This window comes from Microtus oregoni, unplaced genomic scaffold, assembly GCF_018167655.1.
Source record: "Microtus oregoni isolate MIOR12 unplaced genomic scaffold, Mior012 000100F_ref0000014, whole genome shotgun sequence".
In the NCBI taxonomy this organism is placed as follows: domain Eukaryota; kingdom Metazoa; phylum Chordata; class Mammalia; order Rodentia; family Cricetidae; genus Microtus; species Microtus oregoni.
Genome location: NW_024544713.1, coordinates 2,337,246 through 2,359,741, shown reverse-complemented (window position 1 = coordinate 2,359,741; position 22,496 = coordinate 2,337,246). Strand labels below are relative to the sequence as shown.

The 22,496-nt window shown below is 40.6% G+C and overlaps 1 pseudogene; it reads left to right on the top strand.

Moving 5' to 3' along the window:
• The first annotated feature begins 21,080 nt into the window (after positions 1 to 21,080).
• On the top strand, positions 21,081 to 22,219 carry LOC121443137 (annotated as a pseudogene).
• The last annotated feature ends 277 nt before the right edge of the window (positions 22,220 to 22,496 follow it).

The following is a 22,496-nucleotide window of genomic DNA, read 5'->3' as shown; positions in this document are numbered from 1 at the left end:
TCCTTCTTGAAGTATATAAGCAGGCTGCTTAGGTTCACTCAGTGAGATAGCCAGGAGACTTATAGCCAGGAGACTTTCTCCTGTTCGGCTCAGCTTTAGTAGTGTGAGCTGAGCTCGTAACCCGAAAGGAGAAATACAGAGCACAGAGAGCAGTGGTGATGGCAGAAAGAGAAGAAACAGCACTGGCAATACCAGCTGAGCATTTTGCAGGCCAACCTATAAGAACAGGAAGGCAGCCATCTACCTTTCAGTCTAGGAGGCAGTGCAGTCTTGCTGGGCACAGTAGCAGACATATCAAGAGCAGTGTGCTCTGAGCTCCTAAATGATCTGGTTTAGAATGGAACCTGTTCCTGTATGGCTCTAATGGTCTTGCCAAATCCCCGGCAGCCTCTCCAGGTACCCCTAAAGAGTCCTGGTCAAGACACTACCCCTCTATTCAGAGTGAATAGCTGTGTGACAGGTGTCAGGTTGCCATTTGTGTGGTGGCTGAAGAATCATCTCAACAGTTTAAGGAGTGGCCAGGGCCGTAAGAAGAAAGGCAGTAGAAGGAGAGACAAGGAGAAAGAGAGATTGGGGGGGGGGCAGAAAGCCAAGACTGAGGAAAGATAAAATGTATAAAAAGCAAGAGAATAAAAGCTGAGTGTCCTGGTCACCACAATAATTCCTGAGTTGCCATGCTTGCAGGGACAAAGATTTCAGTCTCTTTACTGAGACTTGCAGCGCAGGCTGCTGCCAAGAGCCAAGAGTCCTTGAGGCCTGAAAGTCTACAGTACTTAGAACACTAAAGATGTAGATACCTAAGGCCAATGTGAGAATTTAACACTAGGGGGTGCACTTGCTCCCGCATCTCCCTATCTACTGCTACTGCAGCAACCAAGTACTCAAAATTGAAAGCTGATGCGAACCAACGCTTGAACAGTTTCTTGTCTATACACAATTTCTATTTTTTCTTCTGAATCTTTTTGAGATCATAATTTAATTACAATAATTCTTCCACGTTTTTCCTTCTAAATTCTTTCATATACTCCCTCCCTGTTCTCCTTCAAATCCATGGCTTATTTTTCATCGTTATTACATGTATATATGTATACATACATATATATATACACGTATGCATGTATGTGTATATATATATATTTCTAAATACAATATTCTCAGTCTGTATTGCTACCTGTATGTATGTTTTCAGGGTTGCCAGTTTGGCACTCAACAACAAATTGGTAGGATCTTCCCTTGGGATGGCCACCTCTCCCACCCTCAGCTATACTCAGTTGCCTATGGTTCTTTGTGTAGGGTTGAGGCTTCGTGGCCTTCTTCTTCTTCTTTTTTATTTTTGGCTCAGTTTGGTAATTTCATTGGTGTCATCATTGTTCAGCTCTTGTTTAGGCAGTCATGTTGGTGAGTCATATGGCTGAAGCTTCTGATACTGCTACTACCCTCGGTTTCTACCTGGATAGAACAAAACCTTCAGCCAGAGGATTGGTGATAAGGCAAAAACCCTTTAGTCAGAGAAAATCCTTTAACCTTACCTCATCTTCTTTATCTCCAATAAAACATGCACAGTTTAAACTCAGTCCACAGGAGTATGTAAAATATTGCTGTCACCCCTCCAGACAGAGTATTTTGAGGACACACTAATCCTCTGGTAGAAAAGGCAGGCAGAATCCAAAGAAGTTTTCAATCCTTAGCTTTTTTTCAGGATGATACATTACCTGGTATTGTAGTCTTGTCTCGGGTCATGAAGACCTATTTGGACCACATTCCTATCATTCAACTGATGAGATTTTTCCCCCAGTACAGAGCAGCTCCAAAGGATGTGGAGGATTCAGAGAGAATTGGGTACTTCTTTTGAACATGACGTTATTCTCCTCATAGACTACTTTGGGAGCTCAGGACAAGTGTCAGAGGACTATTTGATGAGATTGACATGAAGAATCCATCTAGATAGAGGAAGATAAATGAGTCAGAATCACTCAGTGTTCCACATTGTAAATTTTGGTTTGAGCCATTGAATAGAGTAAAATTCAATGACTTTTCAAAAATTCTTTTCAAAAGAATGAGCAGCGATAAGATCTCAAAAATGCCAAGGTCTTGGTGCAAGAAAATTACCCAGAAGCCTACAAGGATGACTTCAGCTAAGATAAATAGCAACAGTGGATACATAGCCGGAACTCGCCATCTTCTGTGACCTGGCAAGACCTCGAGTAGAAGGAGTGGGACACCAATTCAGCCAGCCACATAACTTTAGATCAACAGTCTGTCCTGCCTATGGGATGGGGTAAGGGTGGCCTAGAGATTGAAGGAGTAGCCACCAATAACCAGTCTAGTTTCAAATCCATGCCAGAAGAGTAAGCCCATCCCTGACACTACCTGGAGCACCAGGACCCACAGGCTGGATAACCCAGAGACCTAAGATAGAACCAAACACGACAGGAGGAAAAGAATGTCAATAATACCTAACAATATTTTGCTGTACATATAGATTGGTGCCTAGCCCAATCATCATCACAGAAGATTTATCCAAAAACTGATGACTCACAGCCAAACATTAGACAGAGCTTGGGGAATCTGTAAAAGAGGGGTAGAAAGGATTGTAGGAGCCAGATGGGTCAAGGAAATGACAAGAAAACTCATAGAATCAACTAACCTGGGCTCATAGGGACTCACAGAGACTGAACTGAAGACCAGGAAGCCTGCATGGGACTGACCTACACCCTCTGCATATGTGTTACAGCTGTGTAGCTTGGTCCTCTTGTGACTCTTAACAGTGAGAACAGGGGTGGTCTCTGACACCTTTACTGTTTTTTGGGACCTTTCTCCTCATACTGGGTGGCCTTGCCCAGCCTTAATATATGGGGAGGTGCTTTGTCTTACTGCAATTCGATATGCCATGTTTTGTTGATATTCACGGGAGACCTGCCCTTTCCTAAACATAAACAGAGGGGGAGTGGTTTGCGGCTGGAAACAGGGAGGGTGGGGGAGGGACTGGGAGGAGAGGAGAGAAAAAAAAAAAGAAAATGAAGTGTCAAATCCACCTGGGCTCTGCTCTTAGGTGTGGTTTGTATACTTGGCAAGACTCCCTTGGAGGAAAACAGTATTTCCTTCTTGAGTGATTATCAACTAGAGATAACTTCTGGGTTAGTGGGTTTAGGGACTGGAAACTTGTGTCCATTTCTCTTCTCAGCACTGGGACCCCGTCTGGCTTCCATCTGGGAGGCACAGAAGTGGAAGACTTGCTGGTCTACTCACATCTGATGATTTGGAGCTAAGAACCACAAAGGAGCGAGAAAATGCAGCATTTGTTTTTCTGGGTCTTGGTGCCTCACTCAATATATTATTTTCTTGTTTGGTCCATTTACTTTATAAATTTCATGACTCCATTTCCTTTTCATCTGAATTGTATTTTATAATACATATATACGATATTTTCATTATCAATTCAATAAGTGGAAGGACATTTTGATTGTTTCCATTTCCTTACTATTGTGAACATGGCTGGGCATGTATCTGCAGAGCAGGATGCCAAGTCCTTTAGGCACATGCCAAGGAGTGGTACAACTGGTTTTGACAGTAGATTTATATTTAGTTTATGTAGATTCTCCACACTGATTTTCATAGTGACTATCCGAATTTGTAATCCCACCAACAGTGAATGAGGATTCCCTTTCTCCCACATCCCCTACAGCATTTGTTGTTGTTTGCTTTCTTGATGTTTGACATTCTGCCTCTTGTAATATGAAACCTAAAAGTTATTTTGATTTTCATTTTCCTAGTTGCTAGGGATGATGAACATTTTTGGAGATACTTCTTAGCTATTGTCCCCCCCTTTTTGAGATCTGTTTGTTTAGATCGAAGACAGGCTTTTCAAATGGGTTATTTGTTTTTAAGACTCGTTGTCTTTTGAATTCTTTATATATTCTGACTATTAATCCTTTCTTAGATCTATAGCTGGAAAAGCTACTCTCCTATTTTGTGAACTTCCTGTCCACCCAGCTGATTGTTTCTTTAGCTTTGCAGAGCTTATTAATTTTAATAAAATCCTACTTGTCAATTGTTGGACTTAATTCCTGGGTAAATTAAGTCATTTTCAGGAAGTCCCTTTGTATACTTATATTATGTCAGGTAAAGGCAAGATGTGTTTCTTGTGGACAATAGACAGATAGTTGGATTTAGTTTCTTCATCTGTTCAGCCAGACTATGTCTTTTGACCTGAGAATTGAGGCCATTAATCTTTAAAGTTATTATTGAAATGTGTGTTACTTATGGTTATTGGGTTGTTGTTTTTTGGCATTGTTTTTTTCCCTTAGTGTACTCTTGTGTTTCAGTAATTATTTCTTTCCCCCCACCATTTCTTGGCTATGCTCATTCCTCTCTTCAGCCTGAAGCTTCCTATATTTTCTTTAAATTTTATTTGTTGGATATAGTTTTTTAGGCTGCTTATATCATGAAAAGTTTTTCTTTCTTCAACTATAGCAGGTAGTTTTGCTGGGTAGATTAGTCTTGGTTGGTCATTAGAGTCTTTTATGCCTTGGGATGCATTGCTCCAGGATCTTTCAGCTTTCAGTACTTCCACTGAGAAATCCACTTTTATCTGACCCTTTAAAAATTGTTGCAGCTTTTTTTTTGGTTTCATATAATTTGTGTTTTATCTATCATATGCTGTGGGGATTTTTTTCTGACCTTGTCTATTTTGTGTTCTGCCTGCTTCTTGTATCTGTATGGGTCTGGCTTTTCTCAGTTTGGGTACTTTTTCTATGATCTTGTTGAAGTTCTGGTCTATGCCATTGACTTGCGCTTCTTCTCTTTCATCCATGTTTATAATTTGAAAGCTTGGTATTTTCATGTAGCTCTCCAGTTCCTGTATGCTCTTTTGTGTGATTAATTTTTTCATATTCTTTACTAAATTAATCTAAATACTCTATCTTATTTTCAAGTCCTGATATTCTGACTTAATGCTTGATTCATTTCTGCTTGTAAACATTTCCCTTTCGTTTTCTAATTGCTTTATTGGGTTTTTCTACTTCATTTTCATTTCAGCTTGAGTCCTCTTTAACGTTTCTCTTTTTTTGTACGTGTTTGCAGTGTATTTTATTTTGTTTATTTATTTATTTTTTGTAGTTGCTGAAAAAAATTTTCGCCTCCTGGTTTCCCATTTCTCTCCCCCTCCCCCCACACCTCGCCCCCTCCCCCTCCCCTCCCCCTCTCCTCCTCCCCCCCCCACTCCATTCTCCCTCCCTCTTGAGAACGAAGAGCAGTCCAGATTCCTTGCCCTGCTGGAAGTCCAAGGTCCTCCCACTTCTATCCAGGACCAGGAAGGTGAGCATCCAAATAGGCTAGGCTCCCACAAAACCAGTTCATGTATTAGGATCGAAACCTAGTGCCATTGTCCTTGGCTTCTCATCAGCCTTCATTGTCCACCACGTTCAGAAAGTCCGGTTTCATCACATGCTTATTCGGGATGTACTCACTCATAATTGGTTTCTAGCCATAAATAAAGGACATTGAGCATATAATTTGTGATCCTAGAGAAGCTAAATAAGAAGGTGAATCCAAAGAAAAACATATAGTCATCCGCCTGGATATGGGAAGTAGACAAGATTGCCGGGCAAAAACGGGAACTTGGGGTGAGGTGGCATGGGGCTAAGGGGAAATGGGGTGAGAAACGTGAGAAGGGGAGGATGGGGGGAGCTTGGGGGAATGGGATGGTTGGGATAAAGGAAGGGTAGACACGGGAGCAGAGAAATATATATCCTAATTAAGGGAGCCATCTTAGGGTTGGCAAGAGACTTGAACCTAGAGGGGCTTGCAGGTGTCCAGGGAGATGTCCCCAGCTAGTACCTTGAGCAACTGAGGAGAGGGAACCTGAATTGATCCTATCCTATAGCCATACTGATGAATATTTTGCATATCACCATAGAACCTTCATCTGGCGATGGATCGAGATAGAGACAGAGACCCAAATAGGAGCGCCGGACTGAGTTCTTAAGATCCAAATGAGGAGCAGAAGGAGGGAGAACATGAGCAAGGAAGTCAGGACCGCAAGGGGTGTGCTCACGCACTGAGACAGTGGAACTGATCTATTGGGAGCTTACGTTTCTCTTTTTTTGAATTCCATTCTCAAGTCCTGGATTGTTGTCATCATTTCTACCAGCTTTATTTTCTATTTTCTTAGGTATCATTCAGTTGTTTATTCTCCTTAAGTTATTTTTCCTTATTTCATTGAGTTGTTCCTTTGTGTGTTCTTTGAACTCCTTGAATCCTTTGATTAAGTTTTTGATTGTGTGTATGTGTGTGTGTGTGTGTGTGTGTGTGTGTGTGAGAGAGAGAGAGAGAGAGAGAGAGAGAGAGAGAGAGAGAGAGAGAGAGAGAGAATTTTTTTTCTAAATTTTATGTCCTGAGGTTCATCTAAGTCGGTGATTCTCAACCTTCCTAATTGCAACCCTTTAATTCAGTTTCTCACATTGTGGTGATCCCCACTACAAAATTATTTTCGTTAGTACTTCATAACTGTTACTTTGCTACTATTATAAATTGTAAATATTTGTGTTTTCTGATGGTGTTAGGCAACTCCTGTGAAAAGGTTCTTCAACCATCAAAGGAGTGGTTGAGAATCACTGATGATTCCTAGAAGTTTTCTCTTGGAATTTTTGGGATAGCTTATGTGTAATATCCCACCCTCTTCAAATACTGGTAGTTTTATTGCTTCGTTTCCTATTTGTATCCCTTTGATTTCTTTCTTGCATTATTGCTATAGCTAGAGCTTCAGGTACTATTTTGAAAAGAAATAGGAATAGAAGACAGTCTTGTTTTATTCTCAATTTAGTGGGATTGCTTCAAGTGTTTCCCCTTTTAAATTTAAGTTGATTTGGGTTTGTCATACACAGCTTTTATTATGTTGAGATAGGTTCCCTTCAGGAACTTTTATTATGAAATCCTGTTTGAATTTTGTCAAAGGCCTTTTCTGTATCCATGGTGATGATTGTGTGATTATTATCTTTAAACCCATTTACAAAAATGTATTAAATTTATCAACTATCTTATGTTTAACTATCATTGCATCTCCAGAATAAAGCTTACTTGTTTATGGTGGATGATTATTTTGACATGCAAATATTTTCTGAGTATTTTGAATATAAATTTACAACAGGTAATATGGTTTTACATTTATGAAAGTTAGTTGTATCTTTGCCAGCTTTTGACTTATAACTATTGCTTATAACTATTCTTTGAAATTTTGGTAGAATTTTTCTGTGAACCAATCTGTACCTGAACATTTTATTTTATTTTATTTAATGTTGGTGTATTAGTCAGAGTTCTCTAGAGGAACGGAACTTGCAAAATGGTTTTAAGTTCCTGCTTAATCCTTTCATTTTGTCACATTCTTTGATTGAGGAGCCCAATTCTACTTTATCTTCAAGTCCTGATAATCTACGTTGTACTTTATCCATTCTATTGGTAAGGTTACCTGTGTGTTTTCTAATTGGGTTATTGAGTTTTTCAATTGTCCTTCATTTCAGCTTGAGTCTTCCTCAGTATTTGCATTTCTTTACCGAATTCAGTTTTCAAGTTCGGTATTGTCTTCATCATTTCATTTAGTTGTAGATTTGTGTTTTTTGGACAGCAACTGGGTGTCATCCTTTAATAATTTAAATGAGTTGCCTATTTGTGTCTCCTTTAAACTCACTGAATTCTTTGATAATGCTTAAGAATATTCTTTTAGATTCTGTGTCCTGTGATTCATTTGGTAATTCTCACTGGAGAGCTCTTCTTTAGTACTAGTGGGTTTGATGAGACATACGCTCTTTTTGCAATGTCACCTGGGCATGCAGACTGCTTTCTTTGGCTTGACTACGAAATTCTTGCTTGCCTTAGGTTGGAGCAGTGCAGGAGCTGGTGAGCAGAGGTAGAGAGACTAGGAAAAGCCAGTAAATGAACTGCTTTATTGGACCTAGGTCAGAAAAATCCAGTTTGTGAGCTGCATGTCTTGAGGAAGGCCTGCAGGTATAGAGACAGCAGAGGGGTAGATCTTGTTACTGTAGTTGGGATCTGACATGGCCGTCAAAGACCCATGTCCTAAACATTTGATGCCCAGTTTGATGCTAATAAAGAGGTGGGAACTAAGAGGTAGGGCCTGATCAGAGAAAGTTAAGTCACAACAAGCTTATTTCTTTGCTTCCTGGTCATCACGGTGTTGCTCGCTCTCACGCATTTCTAATCTTCTACACTGTCTCACTATTAACCCACGAGCAATGAGCTGAAATCTTCAAAACCATCATCCAAAAGAATTGACCCCTTCCTTGTCATCTTTGGTAGAAATTGTGGTGGTATGAATGAGAAATGTCCCCGAACGGCTCGTGTATTTGAACACTTGGTCCCCTGTTCGTGGTGCTTTTTGGAGAAGCTGTAGAAATTTGGGAGGAGGAGTCTCTCTGCAGGAAGTACATTGTTGCAGTTAGGCTTTGCTGAGTATTTAGAGCCTCAACCTAGTTCCAGTTCACCTTTTTGGCTTTGTATTTGAGGTTGAGGAGGTGATCTTTCAGCTTTGTCCTCCTCTCCTGTCACAATACCTGCCGCTTGCTACCATGCCAATTGTCACAATTGATTCTCACCCCTCTGCAACTGCAATCCAAAACAAACCCTTTCTTCCATCGGTTGTTTTGGCCCTGCTATTTTATCACACCAACAGAAAAGTAACTATGACAGAAACAGAAAGCTGACTACCTAGTGCATAATAGGAGAAAAGTTAGAATTCTGATGGGATGACTCACAGATTTTGGTCTTGCATAATTGTTTGAGTGCTATTCACCAAGAGAAGAAAAGACAGGAAGCGATGAATTGACTATTCCTTTAATAGTTTTGATTACATTGCTCCCTGAATCAATTATTTTCAATTTGCTACAAAGATAATTTAGGGTCTTTGGAACAGTCATTTAGAACTTCCATTATTGAGAATTTTCTACCTTCTCTCACATTGCCCTCACTTTGAGTACCACATCCGTTCCCTCCCATGCATTAAACAATTTGTCTTGCCTTAAATAAAGCCTCTATTAATGAGCATTTGTACATGTACTCAAATTTGCTACCCATTTGGAGATTGCCAAACAGATATAGCTTAACATATGTTTTTTGCTAGTCCATTGAAAAATGCTACATTCCCAGAAATATTCTAATTCCTTGGTGGGCATAAATATCTGTTTTCCTTTACATGACCGTGACAACTTATTTATGCTTACAGTGAAAGTACTTACTAATTCATCCTGTTGACTGTGTTTCTCTGCATAGTCTAAGTTGTGTCTAAATTAATTCTAGAAAACTGCCAATAATGATGTGCCAATGACAGGTATATATTCATTATTTTAATGAAATGAATTGTTCCATTTGGCCTTAGGTAAATACCTCTTCTTTTTGCATTTTAGTAGGAAATTATTTTGTTCTTCAATATTTTCATATATACCTTGTATTTTGGTCCTTTCTCTACCCTTTCTCTCCTATTTTCCTCCTGCCCATACCAGCCCCCCTCTCCTCTATAGATTTTTCTCATGTTTATTAGTTCTAGTTTTGTTTACTGTCCCGCCAAATTTAAGACAGGCCATCTGTGAGATGCTGAGTTAGGAAGTAACCTTCAGAGTCTGGTGGGCTAACCAGTGAATACACTACTTGATATCATGCTTCCTTATATGGCAGGGCCTCATGAGTCCTTTCCCCATCAATTGCTGTCTGCTGGAACAGGGGCATGACTTCTGTGGACTCAGTGCTAGCATACACGGTCACTGTTCATTGGTGATTGCCATGTTTATGCTCTGTTGCCTGATTAGAAGATGGTATTTTGCACCCCCATTCCTTATCCTTTGGCACTGACATTCTTTCTTCCCCTTTCTGACAAATATTCCTTGAGCATTCCAGGAGTGATGTAAATATCTTTTCTATGGCTGAACCTCAGTTGTCCTTTGTTCTCAACATCTTAAGCAGCCACAAGCTTTTGGAGTTATCTTAATTCACAGCAAGAAGATGTGATTTAAGGGTGAGAATTAAGGGTGAGAATAGTTTCTGTGATATAGTGCATATATGTAGATATTCAGGGGCCATGATACTATGTCAATTCAGCTAAGCAGTCATCTTGGATTCCCTCTACCCAGGGTCTTAGAACTCTCTAGTCATAGGATTTGAATGAGTTTCATAGTATCAGGCATGGATTCTTTCTTGTAGAGGAAGAAAAAAAATCTAATTACGGAGCAATCAACTTTCTCTGTAACTGTCATAACATCATTACACTAACGGGTGCCTCTTGCCTGACAGGTTGGTAGTATAGTATGTAGAGCTCGTGACTAGGTTAGACTTTTGATGCTTCCATCCCACAGCAGCCTGCAAACAGTCGTCTGTCACGACTAGAGCAAGCCATCCGGGAGGAAACTTGTAGTCGATTCTCGCTCTACTTCTCTATGCCTTGCATCCACGGTGTCTGAAATCTACAGCAACAGCGTCTTATCAGCTATCGCTTGTGGGTGCCAAGAGCCTGTATTGTTTTGCAGTTCATTAGAGCCTTTCTGATCAATGACTACTGAAGTGTCTCACACTCAACTGTTTTAAAAAATATTTCTTTTTATCTTATGTATAGGGGTTGTTTTTGCACCTTATACATAACTTGTACCCACAGAAGTCAGAAGAGGGTATCAAATTCCCTGGAACTAGAACCAGAGATGATTGTGAACTACCATCTGAGTGCTGGAAACTAAACCCAGGTCTTCTGAAAAAAAAAAAAGAAAAAAGCAGCCAGTGCTTTTAACTACTGACCTATCTCTCCAGCTCCAGCACTAGGATTTTTTGTTTAATGACCCCTTGCTATTAGAACCTGTACTGTCTGGTCTGGGTATCTTTACCTACAAATTCTCTTTTATTCTTTTTAATTATGGTACCAGATAGTAGGTTACCATTTTTTTAAAAATCATAATCCCTTCATATTGTTTGGCCCTTCCTAACTCTCATCCTCCATCCCTCTTTACATTTCAACTTTTCTATTCCCTAAATGTCTGCTACCCACAGTGTGTTATATCTGCCCTCTCTTAATAAATGAGGCCAATGTTATTTTTTAAGTATCTTGGGTTCATGAGGTAGACATACATATAAAAAAGAAGCATTTAAAGCTAGGATCCATATATGAAAATGTGTAACATTTATCTTTCAGGTTCTGGGTTATCCCAATCAGCATAATTTTCCAATTCCATTTATTTTTCTGTAAAATTCAGTTTTATAGCTGAGTAATATTCCATTATCTATTTATCAGTTTATGAACATCTAGGTTGATTCCATTCTTAGTTTGTGAACAAAGCTACAATGGACATGAATATGCAAGCGTCTCAGTTGTAGGCTATAGGTTCCTTAGGGCATATACCCAGGACTAGTACGGCTGATTTCTATGGAAGATTTACTTCCATTTTTTGAGGAACTTCCAGCCTTATTTCCAAAGCAGATGCAAAAAGTTTACACTTCCACCAGCAGTGTACAAAGGTTATTGTTCCCTTCTCATGTTGGTACTTCCTGCCATTTGTAAACAAGGGGTTTTTTGTTGCTACCATGTAAGCATTTGTTGTCATTTGTATTCCTGATGATGGCCATTCTGACTGAAGTGAGCAATGAGATGAAATCTTGAAGTAGTTTTAGTCTGTGTCGCCTTGATGGTTAAGGAGGCTGAGCATTTTTCAAAGCGTTTCATAGGCACTTGCTTCTATTGTAAAAAGTTTCTTTACTTATTTTATGTATATGTTTATGCATATGTATATGTTTATATATGTATGTTTATTTATATATGTTTACTCATTTTATGTATAAGTTTTTGCACATGTATATGTTTACTTATTTTATGTATGTTTTCCTGCATATATTTTTGTGCACCAGGTGTGTCCCTGGTGCCTGAGGAGGCTGGAAGGCATCAGATTCGCTGTCAGTCAAGTTACAGATTGTTATGAACTACCACAAGAATGCTGGGAACTCAACCCATGTCTCCTGCAAGAGCAACAGGTAATCTTAATTGCTGAGCCATCTCTCCAACCCTAAGCATTTGTAATTCTTTTTTTTTTGAGAAATTTCTGTTTAATTCCATAGACCAATTTAATTAAGTTGCTTGTTTTCCTCACATTTAGCTTTTTGATTTCTTCATATATTTTAGCTATTAATCTATACCTAGTGGTATACAACTGGGGAATATTTGTTTGCTATTCTTTGGGATCCCTCTTGAGTAATGAGTTCGGATTAATTCTTCTAAGAAAGGTAGAAAAATAAACTCATTCTGAAATTGTGAGCTTAACTAGACAAAAGAAGGGAGATATAACTGGTACACAGTCACGTGACTCTATTAAGGTAGCATGTAAAGAAATATTCAAAGGAGTTGAAGAAATGCTGTACTAAGACCCCATGTGTGTAATAATAACTTTTCTATGTCTTTAGAAATCATTTCAATAGTATGAACAGTATGAATATGCCAGTTTCCCTTAGATTAGAAACACAGTCAATATTCCTACTTCTTTTTTGCTTTCTTCTCCCTTTTTTCTTTTGGACAGCGTTTTTCTTGGAACTCACTCTGTAGACCAGGCTGACATTGAGCTCACAGAGATCTGTCTGCCTCTGCCTCCCCTGTCCTCAGATTAAAGGCCTAAAGGCATGCACCGCTACCACTCCCCAGTGCTTTCTTCTTTTTATTTAAATGTTTCTCTACTGTTCATAGACATGATATTCTTTAATACAAGAATGAAAATAAACCCAATAATGATTTTCTTGTCTACAGGAGTCAGCATTTATTTCAAAAGACTGCTAGAATTCACGTGTCCACATCACTGAGCTCCAGGGTTCTAAGGGGGTAGGGCTGACCGCAGAGGTCCTATTCTCTTTGCCGAATACCTTTCTTGATGGAGGACTCAGTAAGACTTTTGAATAACGTTTTAGAAAGTTCTTCCTCATGTGTTATTTATGTTAAGAAATGTGATGTGATTGTTCATTCGTGGACAAATTATTGGTGATGGGTTTAAGCCTCTCTTAAGTCCCTGACTTAGTGTGTAATCCTAGCCTCACTTCTCTCATTTTGAGATGGATAAACGTGAAGTGCTTTCATAAACTATGTGACAAGATAGATATGAGATGCAGATGTACCTCTAAAGACTGTTTTCTTTATTCAAACTTAAAGGCTTTTAGATAATATTTTTATTTGTTGTTTGAAGTTTTAAATACATGCAAACTATATGTTCTGCTCATATCCACCTTCTCTTCACCCCTACAACTCCTTTCCCACCTTTGCATTATGACTCCTTTCTAAACTTGTGTCTTCTTTTTTTTTTTTTAAAGTTAACCCATGTGTCTTCTTTTTTAACCCAATTAACGCTCTTTATAAGTGCATGTTTATAGGGTCCTCTACTGGGGCATGTGCAAAGGGTCAGGGGCTGCACCTATGGCAAAAAGTGACTCTTCCTTTCCCAACAACGAGCAGTTGCCAATAGCTCCTACCCTAGGGATGAGGTCTCAGGAACCCTTCATCACCCGTGCACAAATCTTTAGTGAATTGATCTTGTGCAGAGTAGTAGCGCAGCTACTGTGAGTTGCTGTGTGTAACACCCATGTCATGCCAAGAAGATGGCATTGGCATTTTGCAGCACCCCTCCCTATCCTTCAGCTCCTTTTTCTCCCCAAGGAAGTGTTTTGTTTATGAAGAAAGCTTTTAATGCCTTTATTTTCTAATAAAAACAGGATGTCAGAATTAGAAAGGTTCTTAGTCCTGTAGAATTTTGTTAAAAACAGATTTCTGGGCTCCATTCCATATTCAATGAATAATATTTTCTGAGCCTGTATCTCAGTTGTAGTTTTGATAAGAAAATTAGAGTGCTCTTCACATAGCCAGATTTGACTCTGTTGTAACATTCACATGAAGTGATCCACGCATGGTAGTTTTGCATCTTTTAAGGGAGCACAAACAAGGTTAGATACTGTGTATACCCATGAAACTCTAGTTATAGTGCAGTATCCCAGCAATTTTATTCTAGTTTGATTTCTATGAAGAAAGAAACTGGATCTAACTATATCTTTATACATTTTCTGACTTGCCATATTATTTTATACCTTTAGTAAAAGCACTATGTAGATATAAGCCACACACCATAAAACACATTCATTGAAAGCAAGGAATTCAATGCTTTTAAAAAATGCATTCACATGGCTCCCTTAATTAAGATATATACTTCCCTGCTCCCATATCCACTCCTCCTCCATCCCAACCGTCTCATTCCCCCAAGCTCTCCCCATCTCCCCTTATCCTTGTCCCACCCCCAACCCCAAGCTCTCAATTTTTGCCTGGAAATCTTATCTGCTTCAAATATGCAGGAGGATGACTACATGTTTTTTTTTTGGGGGGGGGGTTCACCTTCCTATTTAGCTTTTCTAAGATCATGAATGATCAATGTCCTTTATTTATAAAGGCTCAATGTCCTTTATTTATGTCTAGAATCCACTAATGAGTGAGTACATACCATATTCATCTTTATGGGTCTGGGTTATCTCACTCAGGATAGTGTTCTCTATTTCCATCCATTTGCATGCAAAATTCAAGATGTCATTGTGTTTTACCACTGAGTAGTACTCTAATGCGTATATATTCCACACTTTCTTTATCCATTCTTCCATTGAGGGGCATCTAGGTTGTTTCCAGGTTCTGGCCATTACAAATAATGCTGCTATGAACATAGTTGAACAAATATTTTTGTTGTATGATAGGGTATCTCTTGGGTATATTCCCAGGAGTGGTATTGCTGGATCCTGGAGTAGTTTGATCTTGAATTTCCTGAGAAACCGCCACACTGATTTCCAAAGTGCTTGCACAAGTTTGTATTCCTACCAGCACACCCACTGTGACGGTGGGGTTGATATATTGGGAGCTCACCAAGGCCAGCTGGACTGGGACTGAAAAAGCATGGGATAAAACCAGACTCTCTGAACATGTCAGACAATGAGGGCTGATGAGAAGCCAAGGACAATGGCACTGGGTTTTGATCCTACTGCATGTACTGGCTTTGTGGGAGCCTAGCCAGTTTGGATGCTCACCTTCCTAGACCTGGATGGAGCGGGGGCAGGGGGGAGGACCTTGGACTTCCCACAGGGCAGGGAACCCTGGAGAGGGAGGGGGAGGAGAAGTGGGGGATGAGGGAGGGAAATGGGAGGACGGGAGGAGGTGAAAATTTGTAATGATAATAAAAAAAGAACAGACAAAAAATACATTTACAAACCATTACCACTATCCATCACATGTCAACCTTTCCTGTCCGTGCACCCATAAGTAGTCATTAAGTCCTCTCATTCCTAACAAATCTTCAAGCCCTGGCAACCACTAATATGTTTCCTAGCTCTATGAACATTGCTATTTTGTTTAGTCATATCAGTGGAATTTAGACAATAAGTGATGTTTTGCTAGGCTTCTTTCAGTTAACTCCCACTCAAGGGCTCAGTACATTACGGCAAGGAAGTCATGCTGGCAGGAGCATGGAGTTTTCAATGTGTTGAGTCCTGTGCTCAGGTCACATTTTGTGTTGTCTCAAGGAAGAGTACCACTTTCTCTTTATTGGCTCCAATCTCTTCAACATTTACAAATTCTTTGTTACCTGCCCACTTCTTGTCTAAGGCCTAAACTGGGTTGTACGTCTTTCCTCCCCACGCTCCACAGTTTTCCTGTTTTTCTGCCCCCACTTTTTAGTGATTCTAAATTGTGTCAAGCTGGCAAAGGAGACCAACTGGCACAATGGTATTTAGAACAAACGAATTACCCAGCAAAATTCAGTGTTGTGTCGTTGCCCCCTTTTCTCGATGGAACTCATCAATATAGCTAAATTTAAAGAGGATATGGAATGTGTCTAAATACCAAGCTGTTTACATGTATGTTTAAATGTAACCCTTGGGGCAAGATAAAGTGTACAATAAAGGCTTTATATTCACTGTATTCTGGGTCTTGGGATCATTTCATAATGGAAAAAACCCCATAAGCATTATTTTTTGTAAGTCAAGTTATGGAGTCGGTCTAGGTGCTCATAATAAAGTCTCCCTCCCTACCCCTTCCCTCTGTCTCAGTGGAGTATTATTCAGTCATAAAGAAGAACAGAATTGTCATTTATATCACAATGGATGGAACTGGAGTTCAACATATTAAGAGAAACAAGTCAGATTCAAAATGATAAATACCAAATATTTTCTCTCATATGTAGAATTTAAATAAAAAGATATGAAAATAGAAGCGTGCCCAATTAGAAATGGAGGGAACCAGTAGAAGTTGTGAGGGAGACAAGAAAGTATGGAGGGAGGTATGGATGATCAAATTATGTTATATACGTATGTGAATGTCTCTTAAAACCTATTATTTTGCACAAATAGAATAATCTTAATCTTATTTTTAAAGGTTCAAACCACCCTCCTACTGCTTCTCCCCGTCATGCCAGTAGAGGGGGGAGTTGAGAAAGAATTGCCTTAGTTTTATAAACTGCTAGATTAAGAGGAGGCAAAGTTACAAAGATAAACTGGGATCAGACTCTAGAGGGAGAAACATATATGTAATAATGTTCAGTTGGAAAGGACCAGTCTTTTGAGAAACAGTTGCTTAGTCACAATAAAGCAACGAAGCATTCTTCTCGTACTTCTTCTGCCCTGGACAATGGCTCTTTGGATTTTGCAGAAACACTTGAGACTTACCAGAAGCATGGCTGCATGTACAGGTTAGCATCTGGTTCTTGCTTATCTGTTATTGACAGGATGTTGGGCCAGGGTTCATGTTGTTCTTAAAGACAACATATCTCTCAAAAGTATCCTATGTCTTTGTTTTACCCTCTGAAGAATTTTGTTTGGCTTGCTTGCCATTAGGAAGCCTGGACCAACACACATGGAATGGATCCAGGTTGACTACCTGTGCTCTACTCCCTCCCCCACCCAACATCCCTAGTTCCTCCCTCCCCCACTCCAACATCCCTAGTCATACCCCACATCCAGCCCCTCTCAAGGCCCCACACCCTGTGTCCAGATCAAGTCTGGTGAGTTCCTTGAGCTCTAGCCTGTCTTCATCCTCTCATGTTTCCAGACATAGCCCATGCAGCAAATTCTGTGCACCAGCTCAGCCTGAGAAGTCCCAGATGATATGTCCCTCAGCCTCCAAGTTGGGTCCCAATTCCATATCTAATAGGCCAGCCTAGTCTGGTTAGTACTGACAGCACCAATATCAGTCCTTAGGCTTGGCCCAAGCTGAACATCTTGTACACTGTTACAATCTGATGAGTTCCCTGGACCCTAGTTCACCTGCATCATATCCACGCCCTATGCCTTGCTAAGGTTATACTTCTCTGTGTGAATCTAGCATGATGAGTCCCTGGAACATACCCTGCCTGTGAAAAGCCAAACTTCAAGCCATGCCTTGGCTGCATAGGCATCCTGTTTATGAATGAAAAATTTGTGCTTAGAGAAATTGAAGGCCCTGTTTAAGGGCTGTAAGTGTATTAGGGAATGGTTCTTTATGCTTGTCATTCCAGGTGCTGGGAAGCGGTGGCATGAGGGCTATGAGTTAAAAGCCTGCCTTGCAAGGCAAGTCTTAAAAAGCACAAGCCAAAAAGTTTCATAACTGATCATGGACAGAGATAAACACAGAAGATCTCTTGATTACAAACCCTGGGTTTATTATTTTTAATTTGTCTCTCTCTGAAAATTGGTAGGAATTTCTATCTGTCCTAGCCCATCCATGTTTGTCATATCTCTTAGTATTTCTAATAAACTAATGTGTGGAAAAAAATACACAAATGGCAAAGTCATTGGTCACTTTCTTCCTACATGAAGTAGAAGATACTGCTTCGGAAGTGGCTTGGGCATAGTCATGAAAGAGGCTATAAGAGATCACAGCAGAGAACAAAGAAGGCCTCCCTTCTGAAAGTGGTCTGTGTTTGCATTATTTTGGTAGGAGTGCCAAACAGCATATCACAGATTGGTGTCTTAACAGAAACTATTTTACAACTGTTCTGGAAGCTAAAAGTCTAAGCCTAAAGTGTTACAGCTTAGGTTTTTCCCAAGTCCTCTCTTCTAGGTTTGTAGGTTGTCATCTTCCTTTAGTGGCCCCGCTTGGCCTTTTCTCTCTTTTGTGCTCATTTTCCTTGTTATAACAACATCAGTCATATTAGAAAAGGTACTGCCCCAAAGTCTCACATCAGCTTAATTACTGTTCAAAAGCCTTATCTCCAGATACAGTTAAAATTTTCTTTATGAGATAGGTGATAAGGCTTCAAGCATACATATGAATTTAGAGACGAGGCTACAAAGCAGTCCCACAGAACGCTTCTTCAGATCTGGGGATGAAACATTTTCACATTTTTAGTTCAAATAAATAGTTCAAAGGAAAGACACACAAACAATTTGGAAGTGAATCATTTGTACTGGGAAAGATCCGAATATTAATTGCTCCCAGTCACGTCCACCTCTTCTCCCCATGTTCTAGTTCTTTCACTGCAGGTAAGGGAAGAGTTTCAGTAAGCACGATTCTCTGCTGGCTGAAAGAATTACTCTGTCAGTTTAGTCTTTTTCTGCAACTATCTGATCCCTTGAGAAAAGTTTGGGCTCTTAGTTGTCAAGAGATAAGTAGAGAAAATGAAAATTCCGTCTGTATACTCCGAAATGTATTTTTTTTTGTCCTTAGTCTATGGCAATCACAAAAACATCAGACATAGATTTCAGGTTTCCTGGCATCATCTCACATTGAAATTCTTGGTCATGCTGCTCCGGTAAGTATACATACATTTATCAGACTGAGTTTTCTAATCTGAGACCAGATAATGTAGTTGGGGAGGGTGAGAAATGGATTTTATTATTATCTTTAAAATTGCCATTGTTTGGGATACAAATCCACAACACCATTAAGAATTCTCAGCTTATCTATACAGTTTCATCTCCTGCTACTCTTCAATATAACTCTTACACTCAAACAATATGAGATCTTAGCCCTAAAAATTGCCAGTCTGGTTCATGTATCCATATCTTTGCACATTCTGATTTAGGACTCCCTTCTAGAATACCAATAGCATTCTTTCCTTCTTTACCTACCTACAACATGCAGTCTATCCTCTTCTTTATTCTTTAAGTCTCAGTTCAAATTTCTTTTGTGAAACGGTTCCTCTCCTCCCCAAGAACTAGGCATTTCTTCTGTTTTTGTCACTGTAGCTTGTGTATTGTCTGTGTTGGAACATATTTTAGCGTCAAGAACTTTGAACTAACTGGAATACTCTGTTGCTCTGGCAACTTATAAAAATCTGGCTCAAGGTAAGTTACCATGTGTTCCTGAAATTAATAAATTCAAGAATGAGACATTGCCAAGGATGAATGCTTGCCCTTTCTTAAATGTCAGCATGATCTACGGAATTTCTATGATTAAGACAGAGAGATGGGAGAAGCTTAGTTTAATATTTGATAAATGCTACTTGACCTAGGCTTCATTTGTAGGAGCTAATCTAATCTAAGCCACGTTTCCAAAACTAAGCCCGAAGAAGAGCAGTTTCCATTGTCATATCCCCCCCCCCCCCACTTCAAAGCGGTAACTAAGTTAAAAGAGTGTACAATGTACTGGCAGATATTTTTCTGGTATAATGTTGAAAAATCAAGAAAATCCGTTTTTTCATACGAGAGGGTCGCTATACCTAGGGTCTTCAAAGAGAGCCCGAGAGGCCAGAACATTGCCACATGAATGAGGAAATGCTAGCATGGAAATTGCCACATAAAGACTGTGGAGATAGTGTGGAGGAAGAGTGGAGTGTGGGATGGTGCAGAAGGACTGATGCAGAAACCAACTGTCATTCTTGGGTAACTGAAGTGCTATGGGCTAGAAATCCAGACAGTTACTGCTCAGACTTCCGTTCAGCAATGACTCTGCAGTCCAGAGGATAGGAAGGCAGTTACACAGTCTCTTGATGCCAAAACTGGGCTAGAGGTAGTTGCAGAGAAGCCACATATCCATGACTTCCCACTCCATCCTATTTTCATATATTCTTACATCAGAGCTCACTGCAGCTTTGTATGACAGGCACGAGAGGGAATATGATCTATTTTATACCTGAGGATGTTATGTCTTACAAAAGATACCGATGAGGCAGCCAGTTTCTTCACACTTTGCTGGCCAGTTTCTCTTTTCTTGTGGACCCTCCATGCTCACATCTTAAACTCTGCTCTCACTGAAGTCTCATGTTTTGCCAACACAACATATTCTTGATCTTTCCATACATTCAAACTCTCCACTGTAGCATAGCCATAACATTGGCTCTAGTGTTGTCAACTTCCTTAGTCACTTTGTTTAATATAGCCTCCCATGTACCATATGCTCTTCTACATGTTATTTGATGCATGAATGAATAAAATATAGTCTCTGTTGGTCACAAAGTATTTCAGATCGCAAATACATTGTCTCTAGAATTAGGGAGGTGAACAGCAAGAGACATCTAAATTATTAAAAAATTAAATTATAAATTTTTAAAAATATTTTGATCTTTTCAAATTTTATGCTAATATATATATATAATATATATATATGTGTGTGTGTGTGTGTGTGTGTGTGTGTGTGTGTGTGCCTGAATGTATGTTTGTGTACCATTGGTGCACAAGTGCCTTCAGGGGACAGAAGAGAGCATCAGATTTTCTGAAAACTGGAGATACAGGTGATTGTGAACTGCCTGATTTGGGTGCTAGGAAATATATCCTGGCCCTCTGCAAAAACAGCCTCTTATTTTGTTTAGTATTTATGTGTATTGTGTTTGTGCACATGAGTATGAGTGCCTTCAGAGGCAAGAAGAGGGTAATTACCTGGAGCTGGGGTTAGAACACGTGTGAGTCACTTAGCATGTATGCTGGGAAAACCCGGATCATCTTCAAGAACAGTAATCATGACCCCCTTCCCCCTCCGCTCAATAGGCTGCGTTCTTTTGGAACTGCACACAGATCTGGGTTCTGATGACTTTATCCGCGTTCGGTCCTTTGTCCTTTCACTCACCCACCGCCATACCCGGCAGACCCACCCCCTCCTGTGCCAGGAACGTGCTGCCACTGGCACCATGTTCTGCCCATACCCAGCACTAACCCCGGAGCAGAAGAAGGAGCTGTCTGACATCGCTCACCGAATTGTGGCTTCAGGCAAGGGCATCCTGGCTGCAGATGAGTCCACTGGAAGCATTGCTAAGAGGCTGCAGTCCATTGACACTGGGAACACCGAAGAGAACAGGCGCTTCTACCGCCAGCTGCTACTAACTGCTGATTACCGTGTGAACCCCTGCATTGGGGCAGTGATCCTCTTCCACAAAACACTCTACCAAAAGGCAGATGATGGACGTCCCTTCCCCCAAGTTATCAAGTCCAAGGGAGCTGTTGTGGGCATTAAGGTAGATAAAGGTGTAGGACCCCTGGCAGGAACCAATGGTGAGACCACCACCCAAGGGCTGGATGGGCTGACAGGACGCTGTACCCAGTATAAGAAGGATGGAGCTGACTTTGCCAAATGGCGCTGTGTGCTCAAGATTGAGGAGCATACTCCTTCAGCCCTTGCCATCATGGAAAATGCCAGTGTTCTCGCCCGTTATGCCAGCATCTGCCAGCAGAATGGCATTGTACCCATGTGGAGCCTGAAATCCTCCCTGATGGAGACCATGACTTAAAGCGCTGCCAGTATGTAACCGAGAAGGTACTGGCTGCTGTGTACAAGGCTCTGAGTGACCACCATGTCTATCTGGAAGGCACACTGCTGAAGCCCAACATGGTCACCCCAGGCCATGCTTGTACCCAGAAATATTCCAATGAGGAGATTGCCATGGCAACTGTCACAGCCTTGCATCACACAGTGCCCCCTGCTGTCACTGGAGTCACTTTCCTGTCTGGAGGGCAGAGCGAGGAAGAGGCGTCCATCAACCTCAATGCCATCAACAAGTGCCCACTGCTGAAGCCATGGGCCTTGACTTTCTCTTATGGCCGGGCTTTGCAGGCCTCTGCTCTGAAGGCCTGGGGCGGGAAGAAGGAGAACCTGAAGGCTGCCCAGGAGGAATACATCAAGCGAGCCCTGGCCAACAGCCTTGCTTGTCAAGGAAAGTACACCCCAAGTGGTCAGTCTGGAGCCGCAGCCAGCGAATCTCTCTTCATCTCTAACCATGCCTACTAAGCAGAGGTGAACTAAGGCTGCCCCATCAACACTCCAGGCCCCCGCCTACCCACTTGCTTTTGAAGAGGGGGCCTTCAGGCTTTCCCATCACTCTTGCTGCCCTCGTGACTGGTGTGGTGTTGTCTGCGAATGCTAATTCTGCCATCCTTTCCAGCCCACTGCCAATAAACAACTAGTTAAGGGGGAAAAAAAGAATAGCAATCACTTATCCACTAAGCTATCTCTCTATCTCTCAAGCTGCAATAAATGATCCTAAACTGCAAAAATTACCCTGAACCGAAGCAGCAGATTCCAAGCTAAAAGAACGGCAAGTAAA